The sequence below is a fragment of the Hippopotamus amphibius genome, chromosome 2 (genome assembly GCF_030028045.1).
Source record: "Hippopotamus amphibius kiboko isolate mHipAmp2 chromosome 2, mHipAmp2.hap2, whole genome shotgun sequence".
Lineage (NCBI taxonomy): Eukaryota > Metazoa > Chordata > Mammalia > Artiodactyla > Hippopotamidae > Hippopotamus > Hippopotamus amphibius.
Window position 1 is genome coordinate 58,330,382 of NC_080187.1, and position 19,912 is coordinate 58,350,293.

The window sequence follows — 19,912 nt, forward strand, 5'->3', positions numbered from 1 at the left end:
CTGTTGCTTGCCTACTCACTTTTTATTCTTCTTCTTTGCTGACAGATCTCCAGGATTCTTTGTGTAGCTGCTTCCTCCATGCAGCTGAGTGTAGGGAAGGTGATTTTATCTCCAATTATAAGGTACATTCACATTAATCTAAATAATCAAGATAATTCCATTTTTCTAATAGATAGATAGGGTTAGAGTTATTCGTGTGATCCAGTTTTGACCAAAGAAATAAGAGAAATGTCTGCTAGCAGCTTTTGAAAAAGGGTTCCTTGCTTTAAAAAAGGTATAAAAAAAAAGGTGTTGCCATTCCTAGGTGTGACTTTCAGAAACCTGCAGGCCAACAGACAGCCCTGAGGGCAGCTAGTCTGGGGACAGAGCATTGATGCTGAAGATTTTCAAACAAAACAATGGTAAAAACCAAGGCCCTTGATGAAGTTGCTGAAATGATGAAGCTATCAACTCAGCAACTCTCTGAAATTATGGAGCCACTCATTCCAAGGACTAATTATATGTAACACTTTTCCTTGTGTTAATCTACTTTAAGTTTGATATTCTGCTCCCTGCAGTTGAGGGCATAAGCTCCAACATCATTTTTTTTTCAGAATATTTCAAGTTGAAGTAGGTTGGAATTGGGCTCTGAGGACTCTCTCAACAGTGTGATTGCTTTCTTTTTTCCTTTATTGACATTGAAAAGTGATTTATTCATTGTTTTTATTGAAGAGCATAAAGAACTAAGAAAATGGAAGGCCAATCCAGTTCATTACAGATATTCAAAATACAGAAGTGGATAAAAGAAAACATCTATGATTCTGAATTAATACTGAAATTTAAACTTTACTTGTATTCAAATTACTTCTTTTAAATCAACTTGGGAAATCACATAACCATATTTAACTCCTCTGAGAAGAATTGTTCAGCTCCAACCATCTGCTAAATTAAACAGCAGTGATTTTAATGCACATTTACAACAAACCTGATATAAAAGGAGATAATAACTTTAGGTACAAAATAAAATCTTGGGAGGCTATTGCAATCTCAAAATTAGGAGAACAGATTTTTCAGTGTACTGGAACTCTATAGGTGGTGAAGGTTACAGTGTAACATCACCTATCCTTAAATTCTTTATTTCATTTTAGGAAAAATGACCAACAAATTCTATCAGACTAACAGTTTTCCAGATTCTTTCTTTCACCATGTCTCATCAGACCAGTACTTTTCCTTTCTTTTTTCTTTTCTTTCTTACTTTTTTTTTTTTTTTTTTTTTTGCTGGTGTGAAATAGATTTTGTTTCTTTTCTTAAGAAAAAATTTAAAAATTCAATTTCTTTAAATTTAAAAAAGAAAAGAAATGGTACTGATGAACCCAATGACAGGGCAAGAATAAAGATGCAGATGTAGAGAATGGACTTGAGCAAATGGGGTGGGGGGGCAAAGGGGAAGCTGGGATGAAGTGAGAGAATAACATTGACATATATACACTACCAAATGTAAAATAGCTAGTGGGAAATTCCTGCATAGCATAGGGAGGTAAACTCAATGATGGGTGATGACTTAGAGGGCCAGGATAGGGAGGGTGGGAGGGAGTCATGGGAGGGAGGGGATGTGGGGATATATGTATAAATACAGTTGATTGACTTTGGTGTATCTCAAAAACTGGCACAACAGTGTAAAGCAATTATATTCCAATAAAGAGATTAAAAAATAAATCAAAACAAACAAAGAGGTTCACCATTTCTCTCACTGTCCTACCTCTTGCAACCAGCAATTTGTTCTCTATACCCATGAGCTTGTTTTTGTTGTTGTACTTTTTTTGTTTGTTTCCATATATAGAAGAGATCATACAGTAATTGTCATTCCCTGCCTGACTTATTTTATTTAACATAATACCTTCGAGGTCTATTCATGTTGTTTCAGATTGCAAGATTTCATTATTTATGGCTGAATAATATTCTATACATATATATAGACATATACCTCACAATTTATCCACTCGTCCACACATGCTGCTTCCACCTCTTGGCTATTGTAAACAATGCTGCAATGAACATAGGAGTGCATAATTTTTTTGAATTAATATTTTTGTTTTCTTCAGATGAATACCCAGAAGTGGAATTGCTAAGTCATGTGGTAGTTCTATTTTTAACTTTTTCAGGAACCTCCACACCATTTTCCACAAGGTTGCACCAATTTACATTTTCACTGACATAGCAAAAGATTTCCCTCTTCCACATCTTTGCCAACATATGTTAGTTCTAGTCTTTTTGATAATAGCCATTCTAACAGGTGTGATGTAAAATCTCATTGTGGATTTGACTTGCATTTCCTGGGTGATTAATGATGAAGAGCAGATTTTCATTTATCTGTTGGTCATCTGTATGTCTTCTTTAGAAAAATGTTTATTCAGATCTTTGGCCTATTTTTAAATGCTTTTTTGTTATTGAGTGTTATGAATTTTATATATTTTCAGTATTAGCCCCTTATCAGATATACAATTTGCAAATATTTGTTTGATAGGTTTTTTCATTTTATTGATGGTTTCCTTTTTTGTGCAGAAGCTTTTTAGTTTAGTGAAATCCCATTTGTTTATTTTTGCTTTTGTTGCTTTTGCTCTTGGTTTCAGATTAAAAAAAAAATCATCAAGACCTATGTCAAGGAACTTCTTGCTTGTGTTTTCTTCTAGGAATTTTATGGTTTCAGGTCTTTAGGTCCCTAATTCATTTTGTGTTACTTTTTTTATATGGTATAAGAAAGTAGTTCAGTTTCATTCTTTGGCATGTGGCTGTCCAGTTTTCCCAGCATCATTTTTGAAGGGACTGTTGTTTCTCTATTGTATATTCTTGGATCTTTGGTCATAAATTAATTAATTGGCCATACATATGTAGGTTTATTTCTGGACTATCTATCCTGTTTTATTAATCTGTGTGTCTTTTTATGCCAATACCATATTGTTTTAATTACAACAGCTTTGTAATATAGTTTGAATTCAGGGAGCATGATGTCTCCAGCTTTATTCTTCTTTCTCAAGATTGTTTTGGATGTTTGGTGTCTTTTGTAGTTTCATACAAATCTTAGGATTGTTTGTTCTAAATCTATGAAAAATGTCATTGGAATTTTGATAGGGATTGCATTGAATCTGTAGATTGCCTTGAGCAGTATGAACATTTAACAATATTAACTTTCCCAATCCATGTGCATGGAGTATCTTTCCATTTATTTGCATCTTCTTCAGTTTCTTTCATTAATGTCTTGCAGTTTTCAATATACAGGTCTTTCACCTCCTTAAATTCATTCCTAGATATTTTTTGATGCAATTTTAAGTGAGATAGTTTTCTTAATTTCTCTTTCTGACAATTCATTATTAGTGTATAGAAACTCAACAGATTTTTCTGTATTGACTTTGTATCCTGCAACTTTATTTATTTATTACCTCTCTTTTTTTTAATGGAGTCATACATGTATATAATATCATGTCATCTGCAAATAGTTTTACTTCTTCTTTTCCAATTTGGGTGCACTTTATTTCTTTTTCTTACCTAATTGTTCTGGCTAGGACTTCCAATACTATGTTGAATAAAAGTAGTGAGAGTGGACATCCTTGTCTTGTTCCTGGTCTTAGAGGAAAAACCTCTCAATTTTCAGTGTTGAGTATGATGTTAGCTGTGAGCTTGTCATATATGGCCTTTCTTATGTTGAAATATGTTTCCTCTATACCCACTTTGTTGTGAGTTTTTATCATAAATGGATGTTGACTTTTTTCAAATGCTTTTTTTGAATTTATTGAGATGATCATATGATTTTTATTCTTCATCTTCTTAATGCTGTGTATCAAATTGTCTATGATGTTTAACCATCCTTGTATCCCTGCAATAAATCCCATTTGATCATGGTGTATACTTCTTTTAATGTGTTGTTGAATTTGGTTTGCTATTACTTTGTTAAGGATTGTTTTTGCATCTATGTTCATAGGGATTTTAGCCTGTAATTTTCTCTTTTTTTGTGGTATCCTTGTCTGGTTTTGGCATCAGGGTAATGTTGACCTCATGAAATGTGTTTGGAAGAGTTCCTCTCATTCTATTTAAAAAAAATTGAGAAGGATTGGTATTAATTCTTCTTTGAATGTTTGTTATAATCCACCATTAAAGCCATCTGGTCCTGGAATTTTGTTTATTGGAAGGTTTTTGACTATTGATTCAATCTCCTTGCTAGTAATTGTTCTGTTCAGATTTCCTATTTCATCATGAGTCAGTCTTGGTAGGTTGTATTTTTAGGAATTTATTCCTTTCTAATAAGTTTTCTAATTCATTTGCATACAATTGTAGTAATCTCTTATGATCTTTTGTACTTATGTGGTACCAGTTGTAACATCTTTAATTTTTGATTTTATTTATTTGAGTCCTCTTTCTTTCTTGGTGAACCTGGCTGAAGATTTATCAATTTTGTTTATCTTTTCAAAGAACCAGCTCTTAGTTTCATTGATCTTTCAAATTTCTTTTTAGTCTTTATTTCCTCTCTAATCTTTATTTTCTTCCTTCTACTAACTTTGATCTTCATTTGTTCTTCTTTTTATGTTTTTTGTGTTCTTGTATTTTTTTTTATATATCAAGGCCATGTTCAAAGAAACATTCCTGGGATCATCTACCTAGGACATGAAGTGACAAGCTCAGATTCTGACTCCCTCTTGATGAAAAATCTCAACTGGAACCCAGGTTGTAAGTGTCAGCCTTGAGCCTTCATATTAGCTCATGCTGACTTCATCAGTAGATTAACTGCTCTCAAGTTTGTTAGTGCTGATGGTTCTGCCATTGTAGGAGCAGGGATACTTACCTTTTCAAATGACAAACAGAGCTACAAAGCTATCAACTCAGGGACTTTCAGAAATTCTCTCTTGACTTTTTATTTATTGCCTAGACTATCATAAAACAGCAGTCTTCTCTTTCCACATCGTTGATAAAAGCCTGAATAGGAGCCATCCCTCAGATGGCAGCCAGAGGAGATATTTGTAATTTGGCACTAGCTTTGATGGAGATATTCTGCGATTTATGGTTTTGGCAAGTGGAAGCTAAGATAATATTAAGATATAGCTTTGGGAACAAAGATTTTCTTTTGCAAGTTTTCTTGGGCAGTTAATTTGTATTTGGCAGATTGTTCTCAAAGTAATGGAGATGGGTATAAATAACTTCATCCTGAATGGCCTTTTGGGGAGCATATTCCTTTTAATGTCTCAGTTTATAGGGCCCAGAATCTTTAGATTTGATAAGCAGAAACCTAAGCAGAGATGTTCTGCTGAATATTAAAGACTTTTTACATAGGGCATCATTTTTCTTGAAGTCAAAGTGCATCAACTCTCTGGTCTGGTGAGCCTTCATACACAAGGAAGTGAGAGTATCAATATGTTCCTCAATTTTTGGGTGGGCAAACTGAAATACAATAACTAAACATCTTACTAACTGTCAGAATTAGGGTCTTGTAGGAGATCCAAACCTCCTAAATTCTGGCTTGTCCATGGTTACCTGGGATGATCATTTCTTTATATTTTCCAAATTAGACAAGGTCATTGAGCTGTCATAGCAATAATAAATTAAATATCTAAGGTCAGTGCTTCAGAGTTCTTTGGAAGATAGGTTTCAGTTCTTTGTCATACTGTGTCAATGAGGAGCCGGGTACATCTGAGTAATCTTATGTGCATATGCCCCATGCTCAGCCTACACTTGAAGCTTTCAACAAGAGCAGAAGTTTACCTGAAGGGATTCTAATGAACTTTATTTCATTTCCTAATAGCATCTCCACATCTTCATCAACCTTTCATTCTCCAAGTTACTTCCAGTGTAACAGGCGTTTCTGTCTGGTTAGTTTCCAGGTAGGAAAAATGATAGAGTCATTGCTTTTGCTTTTGACAACTTTTCTGTTTCTATGGAACTCTGGTCAGCTGGTTTAAACTAAAACTTCTTCTATTTCCTGATTTCTACCACCAAGTTGGCTGCCCTTGTGTTCTATGGTTGGAACACTATGGGTACTAATAGAATCTTGAGATATTAGTTTGAAAATGTTAAGTTTTTGAAACTTCTGTTTTTTGGTATATTATTTCCCCTTATTCTTCATACTGCTAGGAAGTTGAAAAGAAGGATGCTTTGATGAACACAGGGAATTCAAGTGATGACCCCAAAGATCACAGATAAGTGAAGCTTACTCTGTAGTAATTTTCTCACCTTTGTAGAGTTGATTAGTTGGCTATAGTTTGCACTCTTTAAGAAAATGTTATATTAGGGGCTAATGAATAAATTAGGAGTGGTAGGGATTATTCATTTGCTATGAACTGAATGTCTGTGTCCCTTCCAAATTCATATATTCAAATCCTATCTCCCAAGGTGATGATATTAGGAGGGGGCGTGGGTCTTTGGGAGGTGAACAGGTTATGAGGGCAGAGCCCTTATAAATGAGATTAGTAACCTTATGAAAAAGGCCCCAGAGAGTTTTCTCACCCCTTCTATCATGTGAGAAAACAGCTAGTGAGAAGGCACTGTCTATAAATCAGAAAACAGGTCCTCACCAGACATAGAATCTGAAAGTATCTTCATCTTAGACTTCCTTGCCTCTAGGACTATGAGAAATAAGTTTCTGTTTATAAGCTACCTGGTCTATGTTATTTTAAAATAGTTGCCTGAATGGACTAAGCCAGTATTCTAAAATGTTACATTCTTTAAGACTAAGATTTTGGGAAGAAACCAGATAGACTTTGAATAATTTTTTTTCAAAATGAAACTGTGTTAGCTCATAAATCATTAAATATTTGGGAAGAAAAGGGTAAGTCGATGATGAAGAATGGCTGAAAAGTACAGGTGAATGATGTGAGGACTTAAGAAAAATCATGCCCTTTAAGATAAAATTCCTTTGAAAGGATAATACGAGTAAACTTCCAAAATGTTATTTTGGTTAAAAACAACACAACTTTTCAGTACACATTTCAACCAGTAAATCAATTAAATATGCTTAGTAAATGTCTACCATAATTTCACTCAGTGCTGTTCCATGTATTGAGAAGAACACAGAACAAATGTAAACTATTGAGCCTTTGAGAAGCTTCCATTCTAGTTGAAGGGGCATGATATTGTATAAGCAACAATTAAAGCAGAATACAGTGAGTAGCTGAAGTCCAGGACTCCATTGTGGAAAATAGTTCTCAGGCACTATTAGTGTTTCATACATGAAAATATCAAATCAATAAGAACCCATTTTACCATGACAGCTCCATTGGAGGAGATAGGAAAAATCATCCTTATAACTATAGAGCTTGCCAGTTCTTATATTTATCCTCTACTTTGATATATTAAGGTCAATCAAGTTAAGTGAATGGAAAACTGAAGATTTTTATTATATTCAAATATTTGAAGTGGAGTGATCTTGTAAAGTCTTTTACTACTTGGTTATTTAGTGTTAATTTAAAGAGTAGAGAGGAAGGAATAGGATTGGAAGGGAGACCTGGAGAAACGGAGGAAGAAAGAAAGACCTTTAAACATCCTAAAGGAATTCTCTGGTGGTTTGCCTTCAATAATGATCAGTTGGAATTTACTCTAACAGCAAATCAAAGGATAACTTTCACTATGCCATTTCCATACACTCTACTGTGTAAATAACCTGCATTCCCTCTGCATATTAAAGTCAAATTTGGTTAAAGAAGAGGCATCAACTAGTTCACAGAGAGCTGTCCAAGGCATTTTTATGAAACTTTTTTAGAGCATCCCTCTTATACCTTCTCCTATTGTCTGATCCTACTTGACTCCTCCAAAGAAAAAATGAATCTTTTAATCAGACATTCAGGACTGCTTGGGTTTCATGGGCACCAACATCTTCACTAAATCTACATTAGCTCTGGAATCTGTGCTTCATTAACACTGTGTTGCTTCCACAGTTTTCACTTTATTAGGAGCAATTAATTTTCTACATACCTATCTATGGTTCCCCACATGCCTGAATGGAAAGATTTTTTTTCCACACGATTTGGAATTTTGTATTCCCTGTGCATGCTAAAGATTACATGATGCTTTTTCTAAACATGTTATTTAGGTTTTATGCCACCGTGATTTTTCTTTAGGTAAAATGTTGAATGAACTGGTAAGTATTTTACTCTCAGATTGATGATGCAGTGGAATATTTCCCAGTTCTGTGGACAGCTCAGGTTCCATTTTACAGATCCCAAAGTAATTCGTTTAGAGCAGTGACTTATGTGTGAAGCATTTGACTTTTAAAACCATCTGGCTTATAGTTTCAGGAATAATGCACCAGCCCATTAATTGTCCCCTCATCTCCCATTCTTGGAGAGGCCATTCCATTTAATTTCAGAAATGGAGGAATCTTGATTGGCTGCCAAGTATCAGCTTTCAGTGTATTTTTTTATAGTTCCATTTACATTCCTCCCCGCCCCCCTGCCCGGCCCCCAGAGAGCAGGATTGTATGGAAAAGCTTATGGTCTCTTTGCTCTGGCTTTGGTGTTAAATGAAGCTGCAATAAAATATATATCTGCACAGCTTAGGATGCTACAGTATTATTTCCTCCAATTTTCATAACGGTGAAATACAGCCTAAATCCTTCACGTAGCTTCTTGGCTTCTAGATAAATATTGATTTGTCTCTTTTTGCTACATATGTGCTTATTTTTCTTTTTAGCCTTTGTTATTTGCCTTGGCTTGGGTTATGTATTTATTGGTGGGATAAAATTATTTCAGTTTATCATCTAACTATGCAGAGAAAAACCTTGTGGTGTTTTTGAATTATACACAAAAAAGTATTGGGGATATAGCAGAAAATATTCTTATTTTCAAAAATGTCCTGGTGTTTATTTAGTAATTGTTTTTGTAATCTTAGTTTATGTAGAGAGTTGAGAGTTAATTACACTAAAATTTAGTAGGTAGGAGAAATAAAACATCTGTTTAATCTGAGATTTGTTTCTGATGTTGGTTAGGTATGTAATGTTCCCCTCTGGGTGCAAATTTCCTTGAATTATGTTGCTATTCTTGTTTCTTGCATTTCCTGCATATTCTCTGTGCTCCTATCAAACTGAACCACTTCTTTTCCCCCCAGATATTTGCACACATTCCTGTTTTGCAGCTGTTCCTGATTTTTTCTGCTCCTTCTGGCTCTAACTCCCTTAAAAGAGCACTTCTCATCACTTCATGCCTAAACTCTTTCTCTTTACTTCGTCTGGGTCCTAAACCACAACTTCTTTCTGGTGGCCATAGGAAATTTCTTCCTTGACCTCCTGTAGCACTTACTTTCCATCATTTCAATTTTCTTCTCTTTCCTTTTATATTATACGTTCTTTCTTTATCTCTCTTTCTCTATATATCTGTCATCTATCAATCTCTCTATCTCTTTAACTACCTATTATCTCTCCATCCATCATTCCATCCATCCATCCTCCATTTATCTATCTGGTTGCATTGTTTTATCTTCTCTTGTAGCTCTGTACACTGATTTATCCTTGTATTCTCTCACTATATCCAGCATGCCTTCCTTACAATCTTGTAATAGCTATTCGTTAAATATTTATTGATAAGAAATAAATGAAAATCTCTGCAGGTCATTGCTCCATGAAAGATTTTTTTAAAAAAATTGCGATAATCACAAATTTCCTAACTGGATCCTTGTTACCATTTCAAGTTTTGCCCTTGGTTCTGGGTTTGTTTGTTTGTTTTTTTCAATCACTCTCATTATATAAAACAGCTGGACTGTAGACTAGAAATACTTAATATTAAGGACATAAAAATGGAAAGAGAAAATAAGGAAACATCTTTCCTTGTTCTCTCCATTATCTAATTTTTATTTTATCCCCTTTACAAGAGTAAAGGCAGAAAAACCTCATTTTTCTTGTGCATTGTGAAACCCATAACATTCTCTCTCCAATGTGGAGGTTGTTTTTTTTATTCTAGGTATTTCTTGAACACTTTTTCAGCAGTTGAGTTTTTTTTTTATAAATTTATTTATTTATTTATTTATTTATTTATTGGCTGCATTGAGTCTTCGTTGCTGCACAAGCGCTTTCTCTAGCTGCCGCGATTGGGGGGCTACTCTTCATTGTGGTTCTCAGGCTGCTCATTGTAGTGGCTTCTCTTGTTGTGGAGCACGGGCCCTAGGTGTGTGGGCTTCAGTAGTTGTGGCACATGTACTCAATAGTTGTGGCTCATGGGCTCTAGTGCACGGGCTTAGTTGTTCCGTGGCATGTGGAATCTTCCCAGAGCAGGGCTTGAACCCGTGTCCCCTGCATTGGCAGGTGGATTCTTAACCACTGCGCCACCTAGGAAGTCCAGCAGTTGAGTTTTTTTTAATCAAAATGTAAAGTTTTCAAGTTTCCTCTGACACAATCTGCTATGAAATCTTTTACCACATACCTTATATTTGGAAAGGAAATTAGAGGTTTTGAGAGCGATTGTAAATTATTTTGTCATAGGCTTTGAGACATACTTTGTAGGAAAGCAAGGTGGCATTGACTTCAAAAGTGTAGGGCAGCATCATGAGATGTCATAGTTTCCTTTATAAGGGTATTAATATATCAGTCATTGAGAATGAATGTCTATAATCACCTTTAAATTGTGTTTTCAGTCTGCACAATCTTAGAGGAAATGAGTGTTGTAATTTTAGGTTTCACTGTATAAGTCTATTTGATGAAAACAGGTTTATGTAGATTGCATCATTCCAGTTAAAGATTCAAGGACATCTCTAGGGATTGCCTAAGTATAGGTACTTATGCTGAACTTTGAAAAGAGGATTCCATCAGAAGTGTGAGAGTCATAAGATAGTAATGCTCTTCATGCTGTGAGCAATGTGGAAGAGACCGGATTAGGGGAAGAAAGTGTTGGATACTTGGAGAAACAGCTGGGGCAGGAGCTAAGGGCCATTTGTAATTCAAAATAGACAAGTTTCAGTGAATGTAGCAAGATTTCATTCCATTCCCAGGTAAGCAAACAGATTGATATAAAATGAGGTAGATCTTGTTAGTTTGGGCAAAATATTGCCTGATTTGAAATTTCTGGATAGCTCTAACACTCACTGTTGGCACAATAAGATCTCTTAGCTAGTGAATTGGATGCAATGCAAGGTAGGTTACAGTGAACAGTTAAGATTCCTGAAGAAAAGATTGCCCAGATCTCCTAATTGGAAAATGCCCCAATGGAGGACACATTACTAGTATCCCTCTAGACACCAACAACCCAAACTTAATGACAAACTTTAAACACCTGTTAAGTTTGCCTTCCCATCTGCAACTGGATGGCAAGTAAATTTAAATGCTGCTAGCCATTCATTCATTTATTTATACTAACATTTATTGAGCACTTGTTCTGAGCCTTTTAGCACCTTAGGTGTTGGAGGATGAACACAGAATATCTCTTTGCTCTTAAGGATCTTGCCCTTGGTGGGAGAGTGGTAGACTGATTGCATAAATTCTTCATTCTATCTGTATATGTATCTTTTGCCTTGAAACTTTGAGCTCTTCTGACTGAAAAGAGTTTATTTCTTTGTACCTTGTTTCAGAGCTTGGCCATGGAACTTGCTTTGGGCAATGGCATTTTAGCAGAGATGAGGCACCTGAGGCTTGAAAAAGGATTTGCACGTTTTTGCTTCCATTTTTGCACCTTTTTCTTCAACTGTGGGAATATATCAGGATTAGCCTCTGAGAGGGATATGAAAAACACATGGAACAGAGCCAAGTGATCCTAGCTGACAACTAATCAACTATCAGGCATGTGAAGAGCCCACCTGAGCTCAGAAGAACTGTCCATTCTAAATCACCAATTCATAGACTCATGAGCAAATAAAGGCATATAGTTTTTGATTATTGAATTTTGATTCAGTGATTATTATGATAAGTACCTAATATGGGAGATATAGAAAAGTAAATAATCATAGTATAGAGTGATAAAGTGATAAAGGGTATGATACAGTGCACACAGGGGAGACTTTTGCTTTGGGAAGATGAAGTAGTACTTATCCCTAGTTCTCTTGTTAAGTACAACTAAAAATTCTGAATGTTAAATAGGAAACTAACATAAGAAGGCTTGGAAAGGTGTAGAGATGAAAGCAGATGGGTAATGGATCTCACAACCCAAGGAATGATATGATGGTTAATTTCCTGGGTTCTCTTTCTGTCTGATATATCCCAAACTTGGAGCTGAAGAAACTGGCAACCCAGAAATGTCAACAGGCAAAAAAATCTCCAACCAAAGTCTGCTCTCCATCCAAAGAACCAGAAAAGAGACAGCTTAGCAATACAAAATTATCTTTCAATAATAATTGCTCTACTCCAGACAAATATTACAGAAAATAATGTGGTCCATTCTCAAATGGTCCACCAACAAATTAAAAAGTTTAATTTAAAAAAATGCATATGGGGTGATGGAGAGCTTGTCACTGCCCCCGAGTTATTTTTATTACTTCCTAAGTATTTTTCTCCTTGATGTTGAAATCACAAGTGACTATTTTTGAATGGATTTGATTCAGCAAAAAAACTAGTAAGAAAACATTCCAGGCAGATAGATGGCATGAGAATGGAGGGTTGGATATGAACATATTTATGAAAGTTCTTGTGCCTCTGGCTTGGTTATGATGTTCCTGTTACAGGTCAAATTTTAGTTGACTATATATGTGTGGTTATTTCTGGGCCCTGGATTCTGTTCTGTTTGTCTATGTGTCTATTTTTATGTCAGTATCATACTGTTTTGATTACTGTAGCTTTATAGTATAGCTTGAAATAAGGAAGTATGTTGCCTCTGGCTCTGTTCTTTCTTAAGATTCCTTTGGCTATTTGGGATCTTTTTTTGGTTCCATATGAATTTTGGAATTGTTCTTTCAATTTATGTGAAATATGCCATTGGAATTTTGATGGGGATTGCATTGAATCTATACATGGCTTTGGGTGGTATGGATATTTTAACAATATTAAGTCATCCATAAACATGGGATATCTTTCCCTATGTTTGTGTCTTCATCAATTTTTTTCATCAATGTCTTATAGTTTTTGGTTATAGATCTTTCACTACTTTGGCTAAATTTTTTCATAAGTATTTTCTTTTTTTATTATTAAATTCTATTCACCTCCTTCTCCCCTGCCTTATTGCATACCTCATTTACTGCCTAGAAATTTAGGAACCTGCAGAGGCATGGGATACAGGGGTTCATATATTAAGGAAGGCTCTGTATCTAGAATTGTACAGACTGGAAAAGGAAAGCTAAAACTTATAAAGCTCTTCATTCTGTATTTAAGCATTTTTCATTGAAGTAAAATTTACATACATTGCAATGTACAGACCATAAGTATACAAATTGGTGAATTTTGATAAATGTATATACTGATGTAACCACCACCATAATTAGAATAAATAGAGAACAATTCCATTACCCCAGAAACCTTCCTTATTACCCCTTCTGGTCAATCCTCACCTGACATATATAATCACCATCCTGATATCTCTTATAGATTAATCTTGTCTTGTCCTATACTTCACCTAAATGGAATTATTGAGAATGTTTTATGTGTGTGTGTGTCTGACTAGAGGTTGTACCAGTTTACTTTCCCACTGGCAATGCTTCATGTTCATTCTACATTATAGAGAAAATGGCAAATATTCAAAAGAGACATGCCTTCCAGAAAATAAGTTTATTATGTGTATTATTTGATTTTCATATTCATGACTGATCATCATCTTTTGAATGACCTTCCAGAAATGCCCATGTTGTGAACCTCAACTTTCCAACATAAAATTCAAAAAAATTCCAGCTCCTTGACAGCTCAGACACTGACATTGACTCTACCACGCATATATTCTTTTAGGGAACTTTGTTTCAGAAATGAATAATGTGAACAGGCTCAGCAATGAGTTCCCATTTTGCTGGCAAAAATATTTTTTATTTTTGGTTTTAGAATAACATTTTTGGAAATTTAGCCTTGGGTCTCTTACTTCAGGCCTTTTAGTGATTCTGTGAGCTATCTCTTATCCTTTGATATTATTTAACTATCCAAATTACTTGCAGCCAAGAATTCCGAGTAGGGTAGTCTGCATGCTATGGAATTCATTTCTTAGTTTACTTCCTTTCCCCACTAATATAAACTAATATTTATTGCAGCTACGCTGAGCCATGACAAAATTTTAACTTGCTTCAAAATTATCACAGAAAATAGATTTTGGTTTGGTTTATGCTTTGGATTAGACATATTTTTATATCCTTTAATTCTTTGAAAGCTGTTTATTTCCAATATGGCTTAAAATTTACCTGCGTGGTATTACATATGGAAGATCAAGATTAACATAGTGCTATCTAGTAGAAATGTAATGCAAGTCACACATATAATTCAAAATTTCCTAGTAGCCATATTAAAAAAGTAAAAAATAAGTGAAATTTATATCAATACTACATTTTATTTAACTCAAGAATACAAAATATCTCAACATCTAGTCAACATAACAACATCTTAATGAGGCAACTTACATTATTTATTTGAATTAAGTTTTCAAAACCCAGTGTCTTTTGCACTTATGGTACATCTCTATTTAAATTAAATTAGTACATTTCAAGTACTCAATAGCCTACAAAGACTGCTAGCTGCCATGCTGGACCATGCATGTGTGATTTACCTGAAGAAACAAATAGATTTACCAGAAAAGTTCAGCACAGAGTAGAACTAGATGAAGAACACTGTGATTTATGAAAATGCTAAGCCAAGTAGGATATATTGGACATTAATAGAATCATATGATTTATCCAAGGGCAGAACTGAACTCCAAAATGGTGTTTGTATCAGGAATAAGGAATCAAGATTCTAAACATAATGGTGTGTATTGCTGACAGATCATCTTCTTAGGCAAGTAACATATCATGGTGTTTTACTCTTGATTTCTGTAATCCATCCCTTTGTTCAAATGGCACCCTTCTTACAATGGCCACGCACCTCTCCTTGATTGCCAACTGATAAATATTTAGGTAGTCTTATAATCAGATTGTTTGAGAACTAGCTAAATCCCACATTCTCAGGCTGTAATAAATAACAGTGTTGACAGTACCATTATTTGTTCCAACAAATGTTTTCTCACATAGAGCAGACCTTCAAAAAACTCTTAGGTTCCTCCCCTTTTTTAATGTTCCTTGCCAATCACCGAATCCCAACAAAAGTGTGCAACTCTTGGCAGTTACACCATTTTCTGCAAGATATTAACTGTTAGAAGAGACAATTGCTTCTAGATGCCTTATTCTATTTTCTGAAAAATAGGGTTGCTTCTTTTTTTTTTTAACCTACCTCATAGGATTATTCATCAGGTGAAATGGGACAGAATATGAGACTTCACAAAATTAATAGTGCGAGAATTTGTTGAAAAAAAATTGTGTGATAATATTATTGTCCTAATTTTGTGGTGTCATTAAGTACTTGTTTAAGAAAATCTATTTCTATTTAAAATTATTTTCATTTAAACTCAAATTTAAAAGATTATTAAAATTAGTTAAGGCAATTATTAACTTTATCTCTTTCCTAAATAAGCAATACAAATTCTAGTCACTGGAATTTTATTTTATTTTAAATTTTTATTAATTAATTAGTTAATTTATTTATTATTTTATTTGCTGTGTTGGGTCTTTTTTTGCTGTGCACGGGCTTTCTTTTTAGTTGCAGTGAGTGGGGGCTACTCTTCGTTGTGGTGCACAGGCTCCTCATTACTGTGGCTTCTCTTGTTGTGGAGCACGGGCTCTAGGTACATGGGCTTCAGTAGTTGCAGCACATGGGCTCAATAGTTGTGGCTCACAGGCTCTAAAGCACAGGCTCAATAGTTGTGGCGCACGGGCTTACTTGCTCCACGGCATGTGGGATCTTCCTGGAGCAGGGATCAAACCCGTGTCCCCTGCATTGGCAGGAAGATTCTCAATCACTGCACCACCTGGGAAGCCCCTTTATTTTAAATATTTTAATCTAAAATTTGAATGCTGTTGCTATAGGAAAGTATTTTCATGATCTTGTGTTAATTATGTTGTGATCCATAGAAGGAAATGAGTGTTTAAAAAAAAAAAAATAGAAGAGGTTTCATTGGAAACTCACTGAAAAAACTGAATAAGGTCATAACAAATAGTACAATAGTTTGCACTGAACAGTTTCATCATAATTGCAGACCTCATTATCCAAAGCCACACTGACATTGATGTGTGGGGAGAAAGGAAAGGAAATAAAGAGTCATTAAGCTTTAGTAACAGAATGGTGATACAAATAGGCATGGTACCCACCAATCTGGTGAGGAAAATGAAAGGCCATGACATCACAGTGACATTTGTCTCATTAGAGTACAAACATACTAGATATCTTATCTAGGATTAGTATTCCTCTTTTATTGCTTGGTCATTAAAATGGAAAACTTCAGATTTTTTCCTTTCCTGAGTAGGTGAAAACCCAGTTCTTCCCTGCCGTATGCTTCTTTCCTGTGAGTTTCCTTTACTTTTATATAGAACACTTCACTTCTGTTCACTTCTCTTCAGCAAATGTGTTAAGGTTTTTCACCACACGAAACAGTTCTCTGTGACACCAGCTGGGTGTTTGACTCAATTTGGACTCTACCAGGAGATAGCAGGAGATCTTACAGGTTAGGGGCTCAGTCTCACAAGACTGCCCCCTGACCCACCACACACCACATACACACACTTCAGATACCAGACACAAACCCATGTTATCACCTGTGCTTCTGACCAAGTGGCTATACTTCAGAGGTTCCTTAGGTTTGATTAATTTGCTACAGCAGTTCACAGAACTCAAGGAAACACTTATGTTTACCAGTTTATTAAAGGATTTTACAAAGGTTACAGATGAACAGTCAGATGTAGGTCAAAGTCTGGGAGGGTCCTGAGTGCAGGAGCTTCTGTCCCCGAGGAGTTGGGGAGCGTTACCCTACCTCCATGTGGATGTGTTCTCCAACCTGGAAGCTCCCCAAACCTTGTACTATCGGGATTTTTATGAAGGCATGATCAATTTTAATTAACTCCATTTCCAGGCTCTCTTCCATCTCTGAAGGATGAGGAGTAGGGGTGAAAATTCCAAGCTTCTAATCATGGCTTGGTCTTTCTGGTGACCAGCCTTTATCCCGGAGCCATGCAAGAGCCCATCCAGAGTTGCCTCAGCAGAACTAAAGATGCTCTTTGTGCCCTTATGAATTTACAAGGGTTTTAGGACCCCTGTGTCAGGGATAGAGTCGAAGACATATATTAGAACAAGAGATGCTCCTGGAATTCCTAACACTTAGGCAATTATAAGTGTTTTAGGAGCTTCCTGCTTGGAACTAAAGGCAGAGACCAATATATCTATTTTCTGTTTTTTTCCCCAAAATATTTTGATACTGAATCAAACACATGTGACACACACAGAAAATTTGACTATATCATGAGAGAAATTAACTTACTTTTGACACAAAAGTCTTTTTCCAGATTTCTTAAACAGTGAATATATGCTTGACATTTTGTTCTATTGGAATCATCCATTGTAACTACTATTTGAAGGATTTAAAAAGTCCTTTTAAAATACATTTGCCCCCAAAAGCTTAAAAATTTTTAATTCTTGAAAAATTTTTTACTTTTTAATTACTTTTTTCTTCTTTCTGAAATTTTTAAATGTTCAGAATTATTGACTTTAGAAATCAGAAAAAAAAAGGTAAGAGCAAACTTATGTACAATAAAATGTTACTGAAATTTAGTGTGTATTTGTTGCTAGTCTATAGAATCAGGTATTTTTAAAAGCCATTCAATTTTATTGGCTAATGAAGTATTTTCAAAGAGAAGTTCAGCAGGGAAGAAAAAAAAACTTTAATAAGTAAAGTAATTTTTGATTGTTTATCCAGGATATTGTCTCAAATTTGTTGAATGTGTTTGAGTGTGGATTCTCAATCTGCATAATATCACTTGGGTTTCATGGTAGAAATAAATTTAAGAGTAATAGTGGAGCCTCAGAGCAGTGGTCTTTAAATAATTTTACTCATATATACTCTAGATTCCTTTTTCTAAATTTTTTTTATTTATTTTTTTTTTATTATTTTTTGGGGGGGTACACCAGGTTCAATCATCTGTTTTTATACACATATCCCCGTATTCCCTCCCTTCCTTGACTCCCCCCCCCTCGAGTCCCCCCCACCCTCCCTGCCCCAGTCCTCTAAGGCATCTTCCATCCTCGAGTTGGACTCCCTTTGTTATACAACAACTTCCCACTGACTATTTTACAGTTGGTAGTATATATATGTCTGTGCTACTCTCTCGCTTCGTCTCAGTTTCCCCTTCACCCCCCGCCCCCTCCCATACCTCGAGTTCTCCAGTCCATTCTCTGTATCTGCGTCCTTGTTCTTGTCACTGAGTTCATCAGTACCATTTTTAGATTCCGCATATGTGAGTTAGCATACAATATTTGTCCTTCTCTTTCTGACTTCCTTCACTCTGTATGACAGATTGTAGTTCTATCCACCTCATGACATATAGCTCCATCTCATCCCTTTTTATAGCTGAGTAATATTCCATTGTATATATATGCCACATCTTCTGTATCCATTCATTTGTTGATGGGCATTTAGGTTGCTTCCCTGTCCTGGCTAATGTAAATAGTGCTGCAATAAACATTATGGTACACGTTTCTTTGGGGATTATGGTTTTCTTTGGGTATATGCCCAGGAGTGGGATTACTGGATCATATGGAAGTTCTATGTGTAGTTTTTTAAGGAACCTCCAAATTGTTTTCCATAGTGGCTGTACCAACTTACAGTCCCACCAATAGTGCAGGAGAGTTCCCTTTTCTCCACACCCTCTCCAACATTTGTTGTTTCCAGACTTTGTGATGATGGCCATTCTGATTGGTGTGAGGTGATACCTCATTGTGGCTTGGACTTGCATTTCTCTGATGATGAGTGATGTTGAGCATCTTTTCATGTGTTTGTTGGCCATCTGTATGTCTTCTTTGGAGAAATGTCTATTTAGGTCTTCTGCCCATTTGTGGATTGGGTTATTTGCTTTTTTGGTATTAAGCTGCATGAGCTGCTTCTATATTTTGGAGGTTAATCCTTTGTCCGTTGTTTCATAGGCAATTATTTTTTCCCATTCTGAGGGTTGCCTTTTAGTCCTGTTTATGGTTTCTTTCGCTGTGCAAAAGCTTTTAAGTTTCATGAGGCCCCATTTGTTTATTCTTGATTTTATTTCCATGATTCTAGGAGGTGGGTCAAAAAGGATCCTGCTTTGATGTATGTCATAGAGTGTTCTGCCTATGTTTTCCTCTAGGAGTTTTATAGTGTCTGGCCTTACATGTAGGTCTTTAATCCATTTGGAGTTTATTTTTGTGTATACTGTTAGGAAGTGTTCTAATTTCATTCTTTTACATGTTGCTGTCCAATTTGCCCAGCACCACTTATTGAAGAGGCTGTCTTTTTTCCATTGTATACTCGTGCCTCCTTTGTCAAAGATAAGGTGCCCATATGTGTTTGGGCTTACTTCTGAGTTCTCTATTCTATTCCATTGATCTTCCTTTCTATTTTTGTGCCAGTACCATACTGTCTTGATCACTATGGCCTTGTAGTATAGTTTGAAGTCAGGAAGCCTGATTCCACCAACTCCATTTTTCCTTCTCAAGATTGCTTTGGCTATTCGGGGTCTTTTGCGTTTCCATACAAATGGTAAGATTTCTTGTTCTAGTTCTGTGAAAAATGCCATTGGTAATTTGATCGGGATTGCATTGAATCTGTAAATTGCTTTGGGTAGTACAGACATTTTCACGATGTTGATTCTTCCAATCCAGGAACATGGTATGTCCCTCCATCTGTTTGTGTCGTCTTTGATTTCTTTCATCAATGTCTTAAAGTTTTCTGCATACAGATCTTTTGCCTCCTTAGGCAGGTTTATTCCTAGGTATTTTATTCTTTTTGTTGCAATGGTGAAT